The sequence below is a fragment of the Pipra filicauda genome, unplaced genomic scaffold (genome assembly GCF_003945595.2).
Source record: "Pipra filicauda isolate LSUMZ 115617 unplaced genomic scaffold, ASM394559v2 scaffold50_size3627746_pilon, whole genome shotgun sequence".
NCBI lineage: Eukaryota > Metazoa > Chordata > Aves > Passeriformes > Pipridae > Pipra > Pipra filicauda.
The window spans coordinates 867,301-881,280 of record NW_024104654.1 but is presented as its reverse complement, the minus strand read 5'-3'; the positions used below and the strand labels follow the sequence as shown (position 1 = coordinate 881,280).

Genomic DNA, 13,980 nt, shown 5'->3' with positions numbered 1-13,980 from the left:
ATTATTCAAACCCAGGAGAGAATTTCTCCATCTGAAACTGTTCAGTTTCCCTTTACCATGTGTTCTTGTTAACTTCCTTCAATCTATTAAATACTCCCAAATTCCTCAGTAGCTCTGTTGCCTTGCTTACTGCAAATTTTTACAAGATATTGCATGTCAAAGTTTACCTAGGCCTTGAAAATTTTCTGCTGCAACAGCTGCATTTACCATTTGACTATCAGCCTGGAATTTTTGTAGGTAACTGCTTCTTTCGATTTTTATTTCTATTAAAGGATAAATTGATCAGTTTTGCAAACCAACCCCTGGTTTTTGTACCTGAGGAAAGGGTGTACGTTTCTCGGTTGTATGACTAGTATAGTATTTATTGAACTTAGTAGCTGGTAATTAGCTAGCGGCACGTATAGAGTCACCATAATACTATGTTAGTCTGCTACTAAGCAATCAAAAGAAAAACTCCATAGGCTTGTAACGCCTGAAGAGGAAAGATCTCACTGGTAGTGCCACTCTCTTAGCAGGAGCTCACAGTGCTTCAGTTACAAACAAGCAGAATTTTTGTGGCTGATTTCTTCCAAATTTATGGTCAGCCCTGCAACATCTGATTCTTTAACTTGGGTTTCACTTAGCCTGTGGTGCTGTCATCTGTTTATGCTTCTGTGTCTGTCTGTTGCATGTTGTGTTGGTGTTTAATATCAATAAGTTGAGCTTCATAGTCCTGATTTGATTTTTTTCTAAGTAAATACACTTTTCCAGAGGTTCTTCAGAAACAGGCCTGATTGTGTGAATGACTTAAGAGATGGCTGTGACCAGCAATGAAAATGGTGCCAATTCCCACCCCTGTCTACATTTCATGTTGCTGTGAACAATGCCTCAAAGTGTCTCTGATTCTGTTGGCTAAGGTGATGTCATGCTCATTTTTTTTATTGGTTATAATGGTACATCAGACTTTGAGAGAAGACTTGAAAACCTCATGCTGAGGTGACAGAGAGAAGGACTGAGTCATAATGGTTCAAAATGGTTTGGTAGTTTCTCGGAGGTTGAATGATATCTTCATGTTGGGACACCCCATGGCTTATGGTGAGAGAGATCCTGGGAGCCAACTCATGGTGGCCTGATCTGGGATGCTAAGCAGCTGCACCCCAGTCTGGAGTGACCCACTCACAGCTGCTGTCCTGAAATGGTGGCAGAAGGTCACTCCCAACCAAGAGAGAGGTGCAAGAGGACATGTGTCTGCATCTTGCCCCTTCCTCACTTGAACAACAGCTCGTGGCCCTTTGGGTTGGGCTCAGGCCAGGTGCAGGCAGAGGTGCTAGGCTTGTTAGAACTCCACATGCTGACTGAGCAGGTGTTCCCTCTCTCCTCCAGAGGAAAGAGGCTCTGGGCCAGGGAGAAACCTCCTCCCACAGGCTGGGTCTAGCTGGGTCTGCTGAACTAGCCCATCCATGCTGTAACTGCGCTGAAAATTATCTGCTTGTGCAAGATTTATATATTTTACTTAGCATGGTTTGGTGTGTGGGTATCAATGAGTACATTCTGAAAACAGCTTCTGCTTCTGTTTTGAACCTCTATATCCATAAATCCAAGACAGTCAACATGTATTAGGTTTGGCACTGTTTCCAAAGTGTTGCTTTATATTCGTGCAATGCTGTACATGTATTGAAATATTTTTTTAATCTAGGAAATTAATGTTATTGTTGTTAGGCTGTTCGAAAAGGCTAAGGCTGAATTACCAGTGTGGCCAGTGGGCGTTAACAGGAACTGCTTCCTTTGTTATTTTAATCCAGTGAAATTGCTCTTAAGGGGCTTTGAGTTAGGAGAAGAAAGAACAAGTTTGGTGCCTCCACTTTATAGGCAGGCATCTTCTCTGAACTATGCATTATGGATCATAATAAATAGTCTAAAAGCACAATATGCAGACAAGACAACAATATCCTATCATCTGGTAATAATTTTGATTGCAATGCAGTCATTTAAAACTTTGGTCCTTTCAGGAAAGGATAAATGTAGATGGTACAGAATATGTATGAAAAAAGGAAGTATAGGGCAAGTTAGGACGTGCATGATGGCTTTAAATAGATAAACAGTGAGGCAATTAATTTGAATGGTGCTGGGTAGAACAAGTGCTCAGGGAGGTGTGGAAGGGAGCTGGAGAGAGCCTAAATTCCTGGGTACTACTAGAATAAGCTGATGAAAGAAGAAGGATTACTTAAAATAATTTAAATATTGACTTGTACTCTGGGTAATTTCTGTCTGACTTAGTGGCAGTTTCCTTTTACCCAGATATTAGTCAAATCCATGTACATTGTTATGCTGAAGAAAAATTATTTTCTCAAAGACAATGTTTCCAGTTTGCAAGATGATCAAACAGATGGTTTAAATTTGTTCTGATACTCTGTGTTTTTTCACAGTCTCTTTGTAAGTTTATTTAAGTAAGTTTATTTAAGTTTATTTAAGACAAATCTAGATCTGTCTAGAACAGTGTCATTTCCCAGATGAGATAGCTGCTTGAGGACATAACTGTCTTCTCTCTCCAAAAAGATAATCCTTATCTTCAGTAAATAGTAATGACTGTGGTTCCCTGCCCTTCCAGGACTTTTGCTTCTCTCTCCACTCTCCAAAATGAACCCATGACCTCACTGCCTCCTACTGTAGCTTCTAAAAGAGGTCCTTAGTCGTCCATTGTCCATGGACATTACCATGTTCTTTTCTGTTTCTGTTAGTCACCCTGACTGATCCAGTATGGATCCTGTCTTGCATGACAAGGGGGAGCTGGGAAAAAGCAGGGCAGCGTGGAAGAGGTGATATTCTCAGTCTGCCAGAAGTGATATTCCCACTGTGGAGCTATTCAAAAGTGCCGACATTTCCTTTTAGCATCCCTCCAACTGTTCTCTTTTTCCTTGCTGGCAAAGCACCCGCTGCAGCCCACAAATGATAGCCATGGGGGTCGTCTTCCAAAGGGCTGAATGTGTCACTGTTTGTCCTGTGTGTTACAAGCTGACACTGGTTTCTGAACTTACTCGAGTTTGTTCAGACTGGCTGGTTTCTGTCCTCAGTAGCAGGCAGAACTGCCATAGCCCCTGGTCTGTCTCTTATGCAGCAAATACAGTTAACAAAAATCTTTTGATGTGCTCATGGAAGCCTTGTTCAACTGAGCAGCTCCAGAAGACTTATTTGTGCATGACAAAACAGTGGGGAAAAAAATTATTTTCTTTCGTTTTCCCACCCGATTTTGGGACAGGGCTGCAAATTCAGCCTTGATTTGCTGTTGCACATTGCTGGTGCCATTTTAGTGATATATGTCTGTTGCCGTTGTGAGGGATGAGAATCTACTCCTGGATCTACCTCAGCAAAAACTTTGACGGGGTGCTGGACTAATTCCTTTCCATATTTAATTTAAGCAGAGCAGAATTAGATTGTAATTGGATACCTTTGAACTCCTCTTCTCATAGCTGTTGTCTCTAAATCATTGTTAGTACAACCAAATAGTCCTTCAAACCAATGTAAAGGCCAGTCAAGAATATTAACCTAGTGGCTCTTTATCAGGCCTAGAAATGCAGTGTCAGGAAGGAGTGTAACTACACAGAACCTGAAACTTCCCCTTTCCTTCCTCTCCATGTCTTTTATTTCTTCTTTCCAAGAAAAGGGAAAACAGACTGGTATAGAGATCTATGTCTTTTTTTTTTTTTCTTATTCCTCTCCACACTTCATTTTCCTTTTTTGACTGAATCAAGGTCTTTGTTCTTTTCTGATACATATTCTGACAGTCTTTGGGGATACTAGTGACAAGTAGAATTAAATACTATTGTGGCAGAAATTTCTTTGCTGCTTTTAGCATCAGCAGAACAGTCAAAATGGTGGACCATGTATTTTCCCCTCTTCCTGGTTTCGAAAAATGCCTCAGCAATCAGATCCTCCTGAGACAAGATAGTTTGGAGTGGTCAGTTTCAATGAGAACAGAATAACAGCTCATAATGGGGTAAGCGTAGACATTATTTATCCCATGCAAAATGGCAGTGTATGTTGCTGGTATCATGGTTGTTTTGAAAAGTTAGTAGGGTTTTTTCCCCCCATTTTTGGATAGCATCTGAGGTAAGAAGATCAAGGTACATTCTTTTTAAGCACCTTTTTTAAAAAATGACATATTTTTTACAAACTTGTGGTTGTGCGTCTATGAATTCAGGCTCTGCAAGCAGGTTTGGACATACTGCTGTCTGCTCATGGAGACAGTGGGACCTCCTCACATTTATAGGGTTCGGGAGTGCTGTGAGGAAAAGGAAATATTGGTTGCAACCATCTTCTTTAGGTTTATATTCTGGTGTATTTTTCTGTCTCTCTGAGTGAACAACATAGCTAATCTTTCAGGTGGCATAGATAATGTAAAACATACACAACCTGTTTTGATGATTTCCCTGTTACACTGGGCTGGATTTTCAAATGACAAAACATGTTTTCGGTTCACCAATATAGTTCTAGTCCTCACATATATAGAGGAAAATTACCTAGTGAAATTATCATCTGCCCCAGAGAGGGAATGAAAACCAATATACACAGATTTAAATCATAGAGGCATAGAATGTTAAGAGGTTGGAGGAGACCTTAAAGATCATCTAGTCCCAACCCCCCTAGACACCCCACTAGACCAGGTTGCTCAAGGCCTTATCCAGCCTGTCTTTGAACACTGCCAGGGTTGGGGCATCCATAAGCTCCCTGGGCAACCTGCTCCAGTGTCTCACCACCCTCACAGTAAAGACTTTCCTCCTAATATGTAACCTAAATTTCCCCTCTGTCAATTTGTACCCATTACTCCTTGATCTATCGCTGTAGTTCCTGGCAAAGAGTCCATCTCCAGTTTCCCTGTAGGCCCCTTTCAGATACTGGAAGGTTGCTATGAGGTCTCCACACAACATTCTCTTCTCCAGGCTGAAGAGCCCCAACTTCCTCAGTCAAGTATTTTGGTGTTTCAGCTAGCCTGTTCCTCTCAGAGGAATAAGCAGAGACCTCAGAGTACTTGTGGGGTAAGAGAAGGGGAAAGATCCAAGCCCACAACCTGGCAAAAGCACCTTCTGCTCTCCAAAAGACCTACCAGAGCTCCCTGACAAAGGTGAGTCTTGCAGGAATTGCACTCTTTGTACACATCTCCTGTGCCACAACATGCTAGGTCTCTCAACCCACGTGTACCCTTGCCTTTTTTGTTCAACATCCTTACACCCATTTTTGTTCTATAACAAATAACTTGTCATTTGGGCTCCGTTATTTACACTTCTGTGCTCCAAGATGGGCACTGGCAAATGAGCAGTAGCAGACAAGTGCTGCTGTGAGGGTTTCTGGTGTAATCTGAAGTGACGGGAGAGTGAAGGGATGTGAGGACAGCCATTAGCTAGAGCTCTAGTTAGAGAAGTGTTTGTCGGAGCTGGGTTTCTCCTGTGTTTACAAACGAACAAGGGATCTGCCTAATGTGTTCAAGGACCTATATAGGGATGCAAATTAAGAAGGATTTTAAAAACCTCTCAGAAATGGACATTTTGACATTTTGTTTTTCAGGTAAATGTTCATGACCGTGTAATATAATGTTAGTCTAGAGCAGGTTTGGTGTTGCTGAGGATTCCTGAAGAGCAGCACGGGTCGTTGGGTCAGGGGAAAGCAGACAAAGAACACCATGGCACCAGTGTCAGAGCTGGAGGAGAAAGGAAAAAAAAAAATCAGGAAGAAGTGTAAGCTGTGGCTTGAAGGTGTGGATAGGCAACTTCATGTGATGAAGTTGCATTTGCGATAAAACTGCAAATCCCTGGATAAAAGCTGATCGGATCGTTCCGTGGCTGTTAACGCCGCGTTCGTGGGGGTTGTTTCAGATGGGCTGCAGCGAACATCGCCGTTCCCGAGAAGACGACGGTGGCGCCGGCCGGGGAGGCAGCTGGTCCGTGTGGCGGACAGCCCGCATGCTGCTTTTATTACTGAGGGAAGGGAAGGGAAAGGAAAGGGGTCCGGTGGCCGAGCCCGGCCCTCGCTCCCCGGGCGGCCCGGCCCGGGGGCGGTGAGGGCGGTAGGGTGCAGGAGCGCACGCCGGCCGGCAGGTGGCGCCGCCGGCCCCCGGCGCGCGCGAGGGAGGGGGCGCGCGGCCTCCTTTCCATGAGGGAATAACGGACGCCCGAGGCGCAGCGGCTCTCGAAACGGGATATTTCCACCTAAAAAGATGTCATTTTTCTACAATGCCTTCCCCCCCTTCCCCCGCTTTTTTACCTCCTCTGAAGCTGCTGAACCACCCAGTACCTGGCATATTACGTTAAGGTTAATGGCTCTGGTTTGTAGGGCTGTTCTGCTTTCCTTAATAATGTTAAGGGAAGGAGGAGTATAAAGTGCTGGATGTTTGTTTCAACTCTATTTTCTCAAAAAGCAAAAGTATTCAAAACAGGTTGGAAAAATATAACCTTGAATGAGAATTTATGCCCACAAACACACAAGGGGAATTTGCAGGTAAATTAGTTTATACTGCAAAGATGTATCCAGTAGAGGTGTCCAACATATCACATCACTATTTGGCATTATAAGATCCAAGCACATGATTTCCATGAAAAAACCACAAACTCCAAAAACTGTCACTGCAAATTGCTTCTAGTTGCTCGTCGAAGTAGAAGCCTTTTTCTTATTTTTTTCCTCCAGTTTACTGACTTTTTAATTTTTCTCCTTGTTCTCACCTATTTTCTCTAATACCGTAGGGAGAAAAAGTCTAAAGCTTACATGACTTTCTGAGGACTGCTTTTCACACTAGAAAGAAAACCTATTGAGTACAGTATTTCCCAAGAAAGTGTTATGAACAACTATGTTTCAGAAACGGGCAGCCCAAACAGATCTTGTAAAGGGCTTGCCTGTTCTTCAGATTGCCCTACCCACTGCGACTGAAACATCAGTTTCAGCTTTATGTCACAGAAATATACACCCTGATTTTAGCAGGGAAGTGACCTCATTGTATAGAAACTGGTGAGGACAACTTTCCTCAGTGCTGTCATTCGTGTTTAGTGACACAAGTTATTGAGATATAAAGGAAGTGCCATAAAAATGGTCCAACATCTGGGAAAGATACCTCATGGTACAAGACTTACAGAGCAAAACTTATGCAGCTCTTTGGAATGATGAAAGATGTAAAAATAAGATTTTCTGTGGTTTGGGGTTTTTTTTCAGTTTTGGTGATGTATCTGAAAGATAATGTACTTCCCCCAGTCTGAGTGTGGCCAGCCTTGTAGCAAGTGAGACACAGTCCACGTTTCCACATAAAGGAGTGAAACAGCCATATGAAGGCCACGAGCAGGGCACTATTTCTCTGTTTGTGCCAGTGGCATGGCTGACCCATCTGGCATTACTCTCTGGACTTAAGAAGCTTGCTGATCACTTTTGTGTTCTGTAAATATTCCCATGAATGGGATATCAAGGGGAGAGAGAAGAGCTAATTACCCTGACTTCATCTCTGCCCAGTTTCCTTCCTGGTTAAATAGGGCTGACACATGCCTTGCATGGAGATTAAAGCTGGTTTGTAATGGACAATTTTAATTAGGGCTGCTCATCTAGTTCTGTAGAAGCTCCAGTCAGTCTGGTGGTAACTCCAAAGAGCCCGGTGGCTGTTTGATTCTGCAGAACCCTGCATATCATGATAAATCTGACAGGCATTTTAGTTGGTAAAAAACCCCCCCAACAATGGCTAGATGTTTAGCCAGTTAAAAAGCAATGGCCAGACATTGGTCACTTCCTATTCCTTAGCTCTCAGAAGTGGTTTCAAGAAGGCAACATTTTTATATTAGTGTTTCTACATTTCTGGCCTATTTTCACCAGTAGGAAAGATGGAAGCGAGTGAGGAATAAAATCTGTAGGGACAAAAGTTAGCTTTTCTAGAGCAGTACTACATACAAGGAAAATGAAAATACGACTTTTTTTTTTTTTTGTAAAGGAAACGTTAGAGTCAGTGATGGCTCAACCATCATGGCAGGTTGTGATGGAATGGAGCTGAACCCAGGCCCTGTACATGCCATGGGTCTGTATTCCTCACTCCTTTATCACTTGTGCTCTGGGAGCTGCCTTCCAGCACTGTGACAGGCTTTTCATGAAGGACCTCTCAAATTCTGGTTTCTAGTAAGGTTGTGACCCATGGGAAAGATTAGTTTCTTCTTTAAAGCTTCCCAGGTTAAGCTTAGCTTGCCTCTGTCCGGATACATGTCACAGCAGAGCTCTGGTGTGCAGCACTCATCAGGGAGTCCTGTGAGACAGGATTCCTCACTTCCTTTGGACTAGTGCTGGCTTTCTTCTTTTTGCTTTTCTTAGCAGCAGGTATGAAGGGACTGGTTGAACTGGTCTCTGCCTTTCAGAAGAACATTTAGCACAAGAACACCTGCACCTGCCCAATGTCATTCTTTAAAAGATGCCTGGAGTCTTCTGTTCCCTAGTACTGGACTGCATCACAAGTTAGCAGGGAAGACACCTGTGGTGTGCGCAAGGCTTGGGAAAGAGAGAAAAGATGAGAGGACCTACAATACTGACAGCACTCACAAACTTCAAATATCTTTCCCACATCTCCAACACTTCAAAACCCAAGTCTGGGCTCAAGTGTGTCAGCAACAGCCTCATCACCACCAAATAGTGAGGGTGTACCACTTCTGTGTTCAGTGTGCTACTATATAGGTAGCAGCAGTGTTCCTCTTGTTATAGCATGATGCTAGTGACACCAGGGCACTGCTCTGCTGTGACCTCCTGTCATTTTCAGAACTGCTGCTTAGCAGGATCTGAATCTGTGTTCCACAGCAAGTGTGTCTCTTGTTCCCAGGCCACATGACCTTGTATTTGTACACATTGATTTTCAATCAAATTTGAATTGCTTCTGTCCACCTCTGCCTTTAAGCAAGATGAATGCACAGGATAAACCTAATGCTCATTGATTAAAAAAAAAAAAAAAAAGAAAAAGTAAAATCACTTTTAAACTAGATTGAAGTGGCTCCTGAACTCACTGAAAGACTCACTTTAAAACCCAAGCTCCAATGGAAGCTAAAATGAACACTTTGGTGTGCTCCTTTGCATCAATTCTGTCTTCTCAGTATGAAAGTCAAGAAAATAAGCAGGAGTTATGTTTCAGGCTCCCATGCAGAAAGACAAGGAGTACAATCTCTTTCTCATTTTCCTTCTGATTGCATTGTCCTGTTCAAGATGTGATGTGGAGCTAACTTGCAGCAAAGCAATTTCATTTCTCAGAGAGATGAGAACACAGAGGACCATCAGAGACGGCAAGGTACCAAGTGAGGCATATCAAGTATCAGATAGAACGTAAGCTCCCCCACCTCCCGTATGCTCAGCCCTCTATTCCTGTGAAAGTGAAACGAGATAGTGTTGAAACACTGAAATACACTGACCCTTAAAGCCCCAAAATTGTATGCTGAGGAGACTGAGCACTACACCTCAGAGAGACATGAGTCCTCCTCAGCATGCCAGGGCTCAGGGTTAAAGTGAAACTTGGTGTAATTGTAAGATGACCCCATTTCCTTAAGGAATATGGTTCTGGGCTGTCTTGTTAAGGAGCCAGAAGGTTGGTTGTAACATTACTCATTAATGAAGTTCAAGGGTGATAAAGGGCAATAGGAGTGGGATGACAACAAGAAATAGCATGAGCAGTAGATGTGGCCTCCCAAGCTAACTGGGAGAGAGCTTGCAGGAGCACAAAAATGTTCACGTTTTTTCAGACTGCTAAAGAGCTGTTTACTTGCTCTGCTGATTGCCTCTGGCCAATTTTAATCTTGAGAGTATGCCTGCCTTGTTCTCTGCTTTGATCTCTTTCCTTCTGAGTCAAAACACAAAGATGTTATTAAGATAAATTAGTAAAGACAGCTCAGGAACTGGGTGGGAAATGCTGATCATCGTCTCCCCTGGAGATAAAGTAATCCCCATGCTCAATCAATTCAGAGTATGTAACAGCGCTGAACAACTCCTTTGAAACATGGGAAAACAATGGTGCTCTATGAATTGATTGTATTTGGCCTAATTATAGAAGACCTTTGAATAGAAGTACTTAGAAATAAATTGGAAAGAGTGCTAGAAATATGCAGTGCTGAATAGGCCAGCATAGGCTGAGTACCCTGTATGCTGTAACATTAAATACCCTCTCTCTATGCAGGCCTGGTTTCATTAATTGTCATAAACAAAGTAGAGAAAGTGTTCTGGAAAACAAAATGCTATATAAACTCTAGTAAAGAAAAACACATGGGAGTGTCTGAATCGGGCACTGTTTCCATTTGAGAGCAGCCCTCAGGAATTGTTTGGTTTTGAGCAAAATGAATGAAAGTTGAAGTCTGTGCTTTTTGTGCTTTGAATGCCTCTGTGCTAACAGATTTGTTTGGGAGCATATGGGTTAAGCTGGTAAACTTTAGCAATTGGAGATGACAAATACCCTAAAAAGAGAAGGTAAGTTTAAGAGTTATTCTGAAGAAAGAGGAGATTAATACCATCAGGGTATTCAGAAGATTCAGATAATAATTTCACTAAGAAAACTCTTAGACTCAGCCTACAGCTATAATACAAACCACTCATATATAACATCACTAATAGAAACAATCACCTATTGACATAATTTCTCCTAATGTAAAGAATGCTTTGCATATTGTCTTTTTATAAAGATCACTGTAAATCTGAGATATAAGATAATTAATGTACAGTTGCTATGATTTTTATAATTTATGAAAATCCATGAACATGTAATGGTGCCCATAGACCTGAAGGGTATACCTCAGAAGCAGCATAAAGCACCAGGGTACAGTGCAGAACACAGGATGGGGTAGTATTTCAGTGCTTACAGCAATGTTTGTAACCTTCCATTGAGCCTACCAGGGAGTCTAACCCTCCTAAACTAACATTTCTGAGGGTTTTTTTCGGGGGTTGTGGTTTTTTTCCTGGGGTAACTCCAAGACTCCACTTTGACTTGCAGGCCCGATGAGGAGTTTATTTACAAGTATTGGTGGGTAGAAAACCTAAGCATATTTTGACAAGCTTCTTCCTAGAAAAACTTCTATGGTAGGGAAGGGTGAGGAATAATTGTGAATATAGGCATGTCTCTATTTTTGTTTTAGAGCACAATAGAAATGACAGTATGATCAGGGGCTGGGATCAGTCAGGATAGGAGGAACCAAAAATTTGAGAAAATCCTCCATGAAATTCCATTAAATTGGACATTTGTGACCTTGTTTGTGACCTTGAACTTTCAGTTAAACATAGCTGAATTTTTGTTGGTTTCAAAGTTCTATTCAGTCTGGTCTAAAATGAAAAATAAGAGAAATGAGCACAAGAAGGAATGTTTCTGAGGCAAAGGAGTTGCTCTAAGAGTGTCATAGGGAGCTGCACAGCAGGAGGTATTCTGAAGCTGACTTGAAGCTAGCAAGGTCAGGACTGAGTGAAGAAAAATAAAAGAGCTATGGCATGAAGTATTATGATTTTTTTGTTCTAGGCTTCTCTGAGAAGATGCTGATGAAAAGCACAGTATCCCAATGCTCACTTCCAGAGTATGATTGTGTTGCAGTTGAAAATGGGATTAAGGAAGGTAGGGCAGCTTCTTTCTTGCAACTCATCCAGCCATACACACAGTGCTTGCTTCAGGTGATGTTCACTGAGATCTAGCATTCAGGGCTGATGCAGCATTTCAGTGCAAGTTAAAAGGGTCCATGTCAGAAATGACAAAATTGGCTTGGAGTGACTTTTGTGGATAATAAAATAGAAGCATGCATTTAAATGGCACTTTTTATCTATAGCTGCTGAACTGCTTTGGCATAACTTCTTAAGGGACAATACTGCCTCAATTTATTAGGATAAACGTCAGCCCTGTGTCACAGATTACTAGTGACTTCCCCAAGGTCATGCAAGGAACTGCTGAAGAACCAGGAATAGAACCTAATTCAACTGGCCCCTAGGTCTCAGGGCCCATTTGTGGCTCAGTATTAAGCCAGATCCTGCTCCTCTGTGAAGAGAAAGAAACATTTCCCTGTATGCTCTTGACTGGGCTAAAGTAGATGGAAAAGCCAGTCACCAGCAAAAGAAACCTTATAAACTTTTTCACCTTTAAAGCAGGCTGACTTTCTTCGAGGTAGGAAGGAAACAGTAGTCACCAATTAGCACAGCTGGGTCAGGATAGATACAGTTGTTAGTAATAATTATGATAAGTTAATTACTTCCAAGTGAGACTGAAGTGATTGCAAAGAGGAGGCTAGTTGACCCAAGTTCCTGTCTCTGGCTGTAACTATGTGATAGAGCTTTTCAAGGATGAACTACATTTGTAGGCTGTCATGCACCCAAACTTCGTGTAGCCCTGTAGCTCAGTATTTACTGTATTCATGGTAACACACGTTGCTGTTGTTTGTAACAGCACAGAAGTTTTGCAAGAGCCTCAGGACTTCAGGCTTTGTCTGGGCTTGTCTTGGCCTGCCTGGGGCTTTGCTTTAGCTTATTTAGCTGCAGGGGCAGTTTCCTAATGAACAGGTGACTGTTACACAATTTGCTCTGCTTTTGCTTAGTTTTGTACAGTTATGTGATGTAACCATAATTTTTATTTAGCTGAGAGTTCTTTCATGTGGAATGAAGAATGCAGGACCCTAGCAAAATGATGTGGCATGGAGGACAATAAACATGGTATCATGGCAGAGGCTCAAAAGGAAAGCTACTGGATGCACTGCAGAGGAGTACAGATCTGAGGTGTCAATAGAGGGCTATAAACAATGTATCAGTGGTCAACTGACTAATAGTTAAATAAAGGCAGACCTGACAACTGCGTAAAATTGGTTTTAGGTGTAACAAAGAGAAAGTATCCAGTGTACATAAAATCTTATATATGGTGTGAGGCCAGCCACCTTAGGATTCAGGTGGGCAGTGACAAGGTGAGTATAAAGCAGAAAAGGGGTAGGTACTAAGAGATGTGTGTTACAGTTTCAACTTTGTCATTAGTGAGACTTAATAGCATTCTTCTTTTTTTTCCCCTATGATAATTAGATCAAGATTAAAAATTCAGTGATTGCAAGTTAAAGATTCAGTGACAGTAACAATTGGCTTCACTCATAAGTTGTGCCTTTTTGGCCATACAGGACTTTTGAAGAAAGAGCATCCAAATGTCTTCCTAAAAAGATTGTCATCACACATTGAGAATACTAAGTGAGAAGCTGTGGTGGTGAAATAGGTGCTCACCAGAAATTCTCTAAAGACAATACTATGTATTTTCCTTAGCCATTTATTTACAAGAAAAGGAATTGCTTATTTGATCTGTAGAAGGTGAAACAATGTAATAAAATTCTGAAAAGACATCCCTATGATTTATCTGTTTCACTCAAATATGTATCTTTTACTCAGGATGTTTGCTATCAGTACTTCAATAAGCTTTGGGAAAAGTTGTTTACATCACTTGTTTTTGGAGGAAAGGAATGAGAATGGATCACTTGTTATTAAGAGAAAAGCTGAGAAGCTGTTTGTTATTGATTTGTCCATTGCATACAGTAAATATTTCATTCAATTATTTAATGAAGCTGTTCTTAAAATATAATGTATTTTGTTTTGCCTTATAACATTGATATGCTACAAGAAACTTGCAATAACGCAAGATTTATTGTTATTTTTAGGATATGATTTGAATCATATGCTTTTATAATGAGCTTTGGCACATGTGCTGTGACTTTATGTTTCCTGAGCAAGTATGAATATTAACATACCTTATCATAAAACAAGCCTCTAATTAAAAAACATTTTTATATGTAATTTACAACAATCTGGTGGATTTATTGGAATATGCCATCATTTTCTTGTTTGGTTTAAATGTACTGCTTGAAAAATCTTCTAGTACATCAGTCAAATTTGCTGATAGTGAAATTTTCCTTTGATGAATTTTAATGACAAATTTGATTCAATATAAAGAGATCTCCATTACTGAAACTTTGGTTCTAATTCTGATAGTGCTGCTGTTGGCTATCAAGTAATTTCCCATTA

The 13,980-nt window shown here is 41.3% G+C and overlaps 1 long non-coding RNA gene across 1 annotated transcript; it reads left to right on the top strand.

The window, feature by feature from the left end:
• Positions 1 to 4,734: 4,734 nt before the first annotated feature.
• LOC120324386 lies at positions 4,735 to 13,752 on the top strand. The gene is made up of 2 exons (XR_005565675.1): positions 4,735 to 5,098; positions 5,539 to 13,752. It is a non-coding gene; the product is annotated as an uncharacterized LOC120324386 (long non-coding RNA).
• Positions 13,753 to 13,980: the final 228 nt, after the last annotated feature.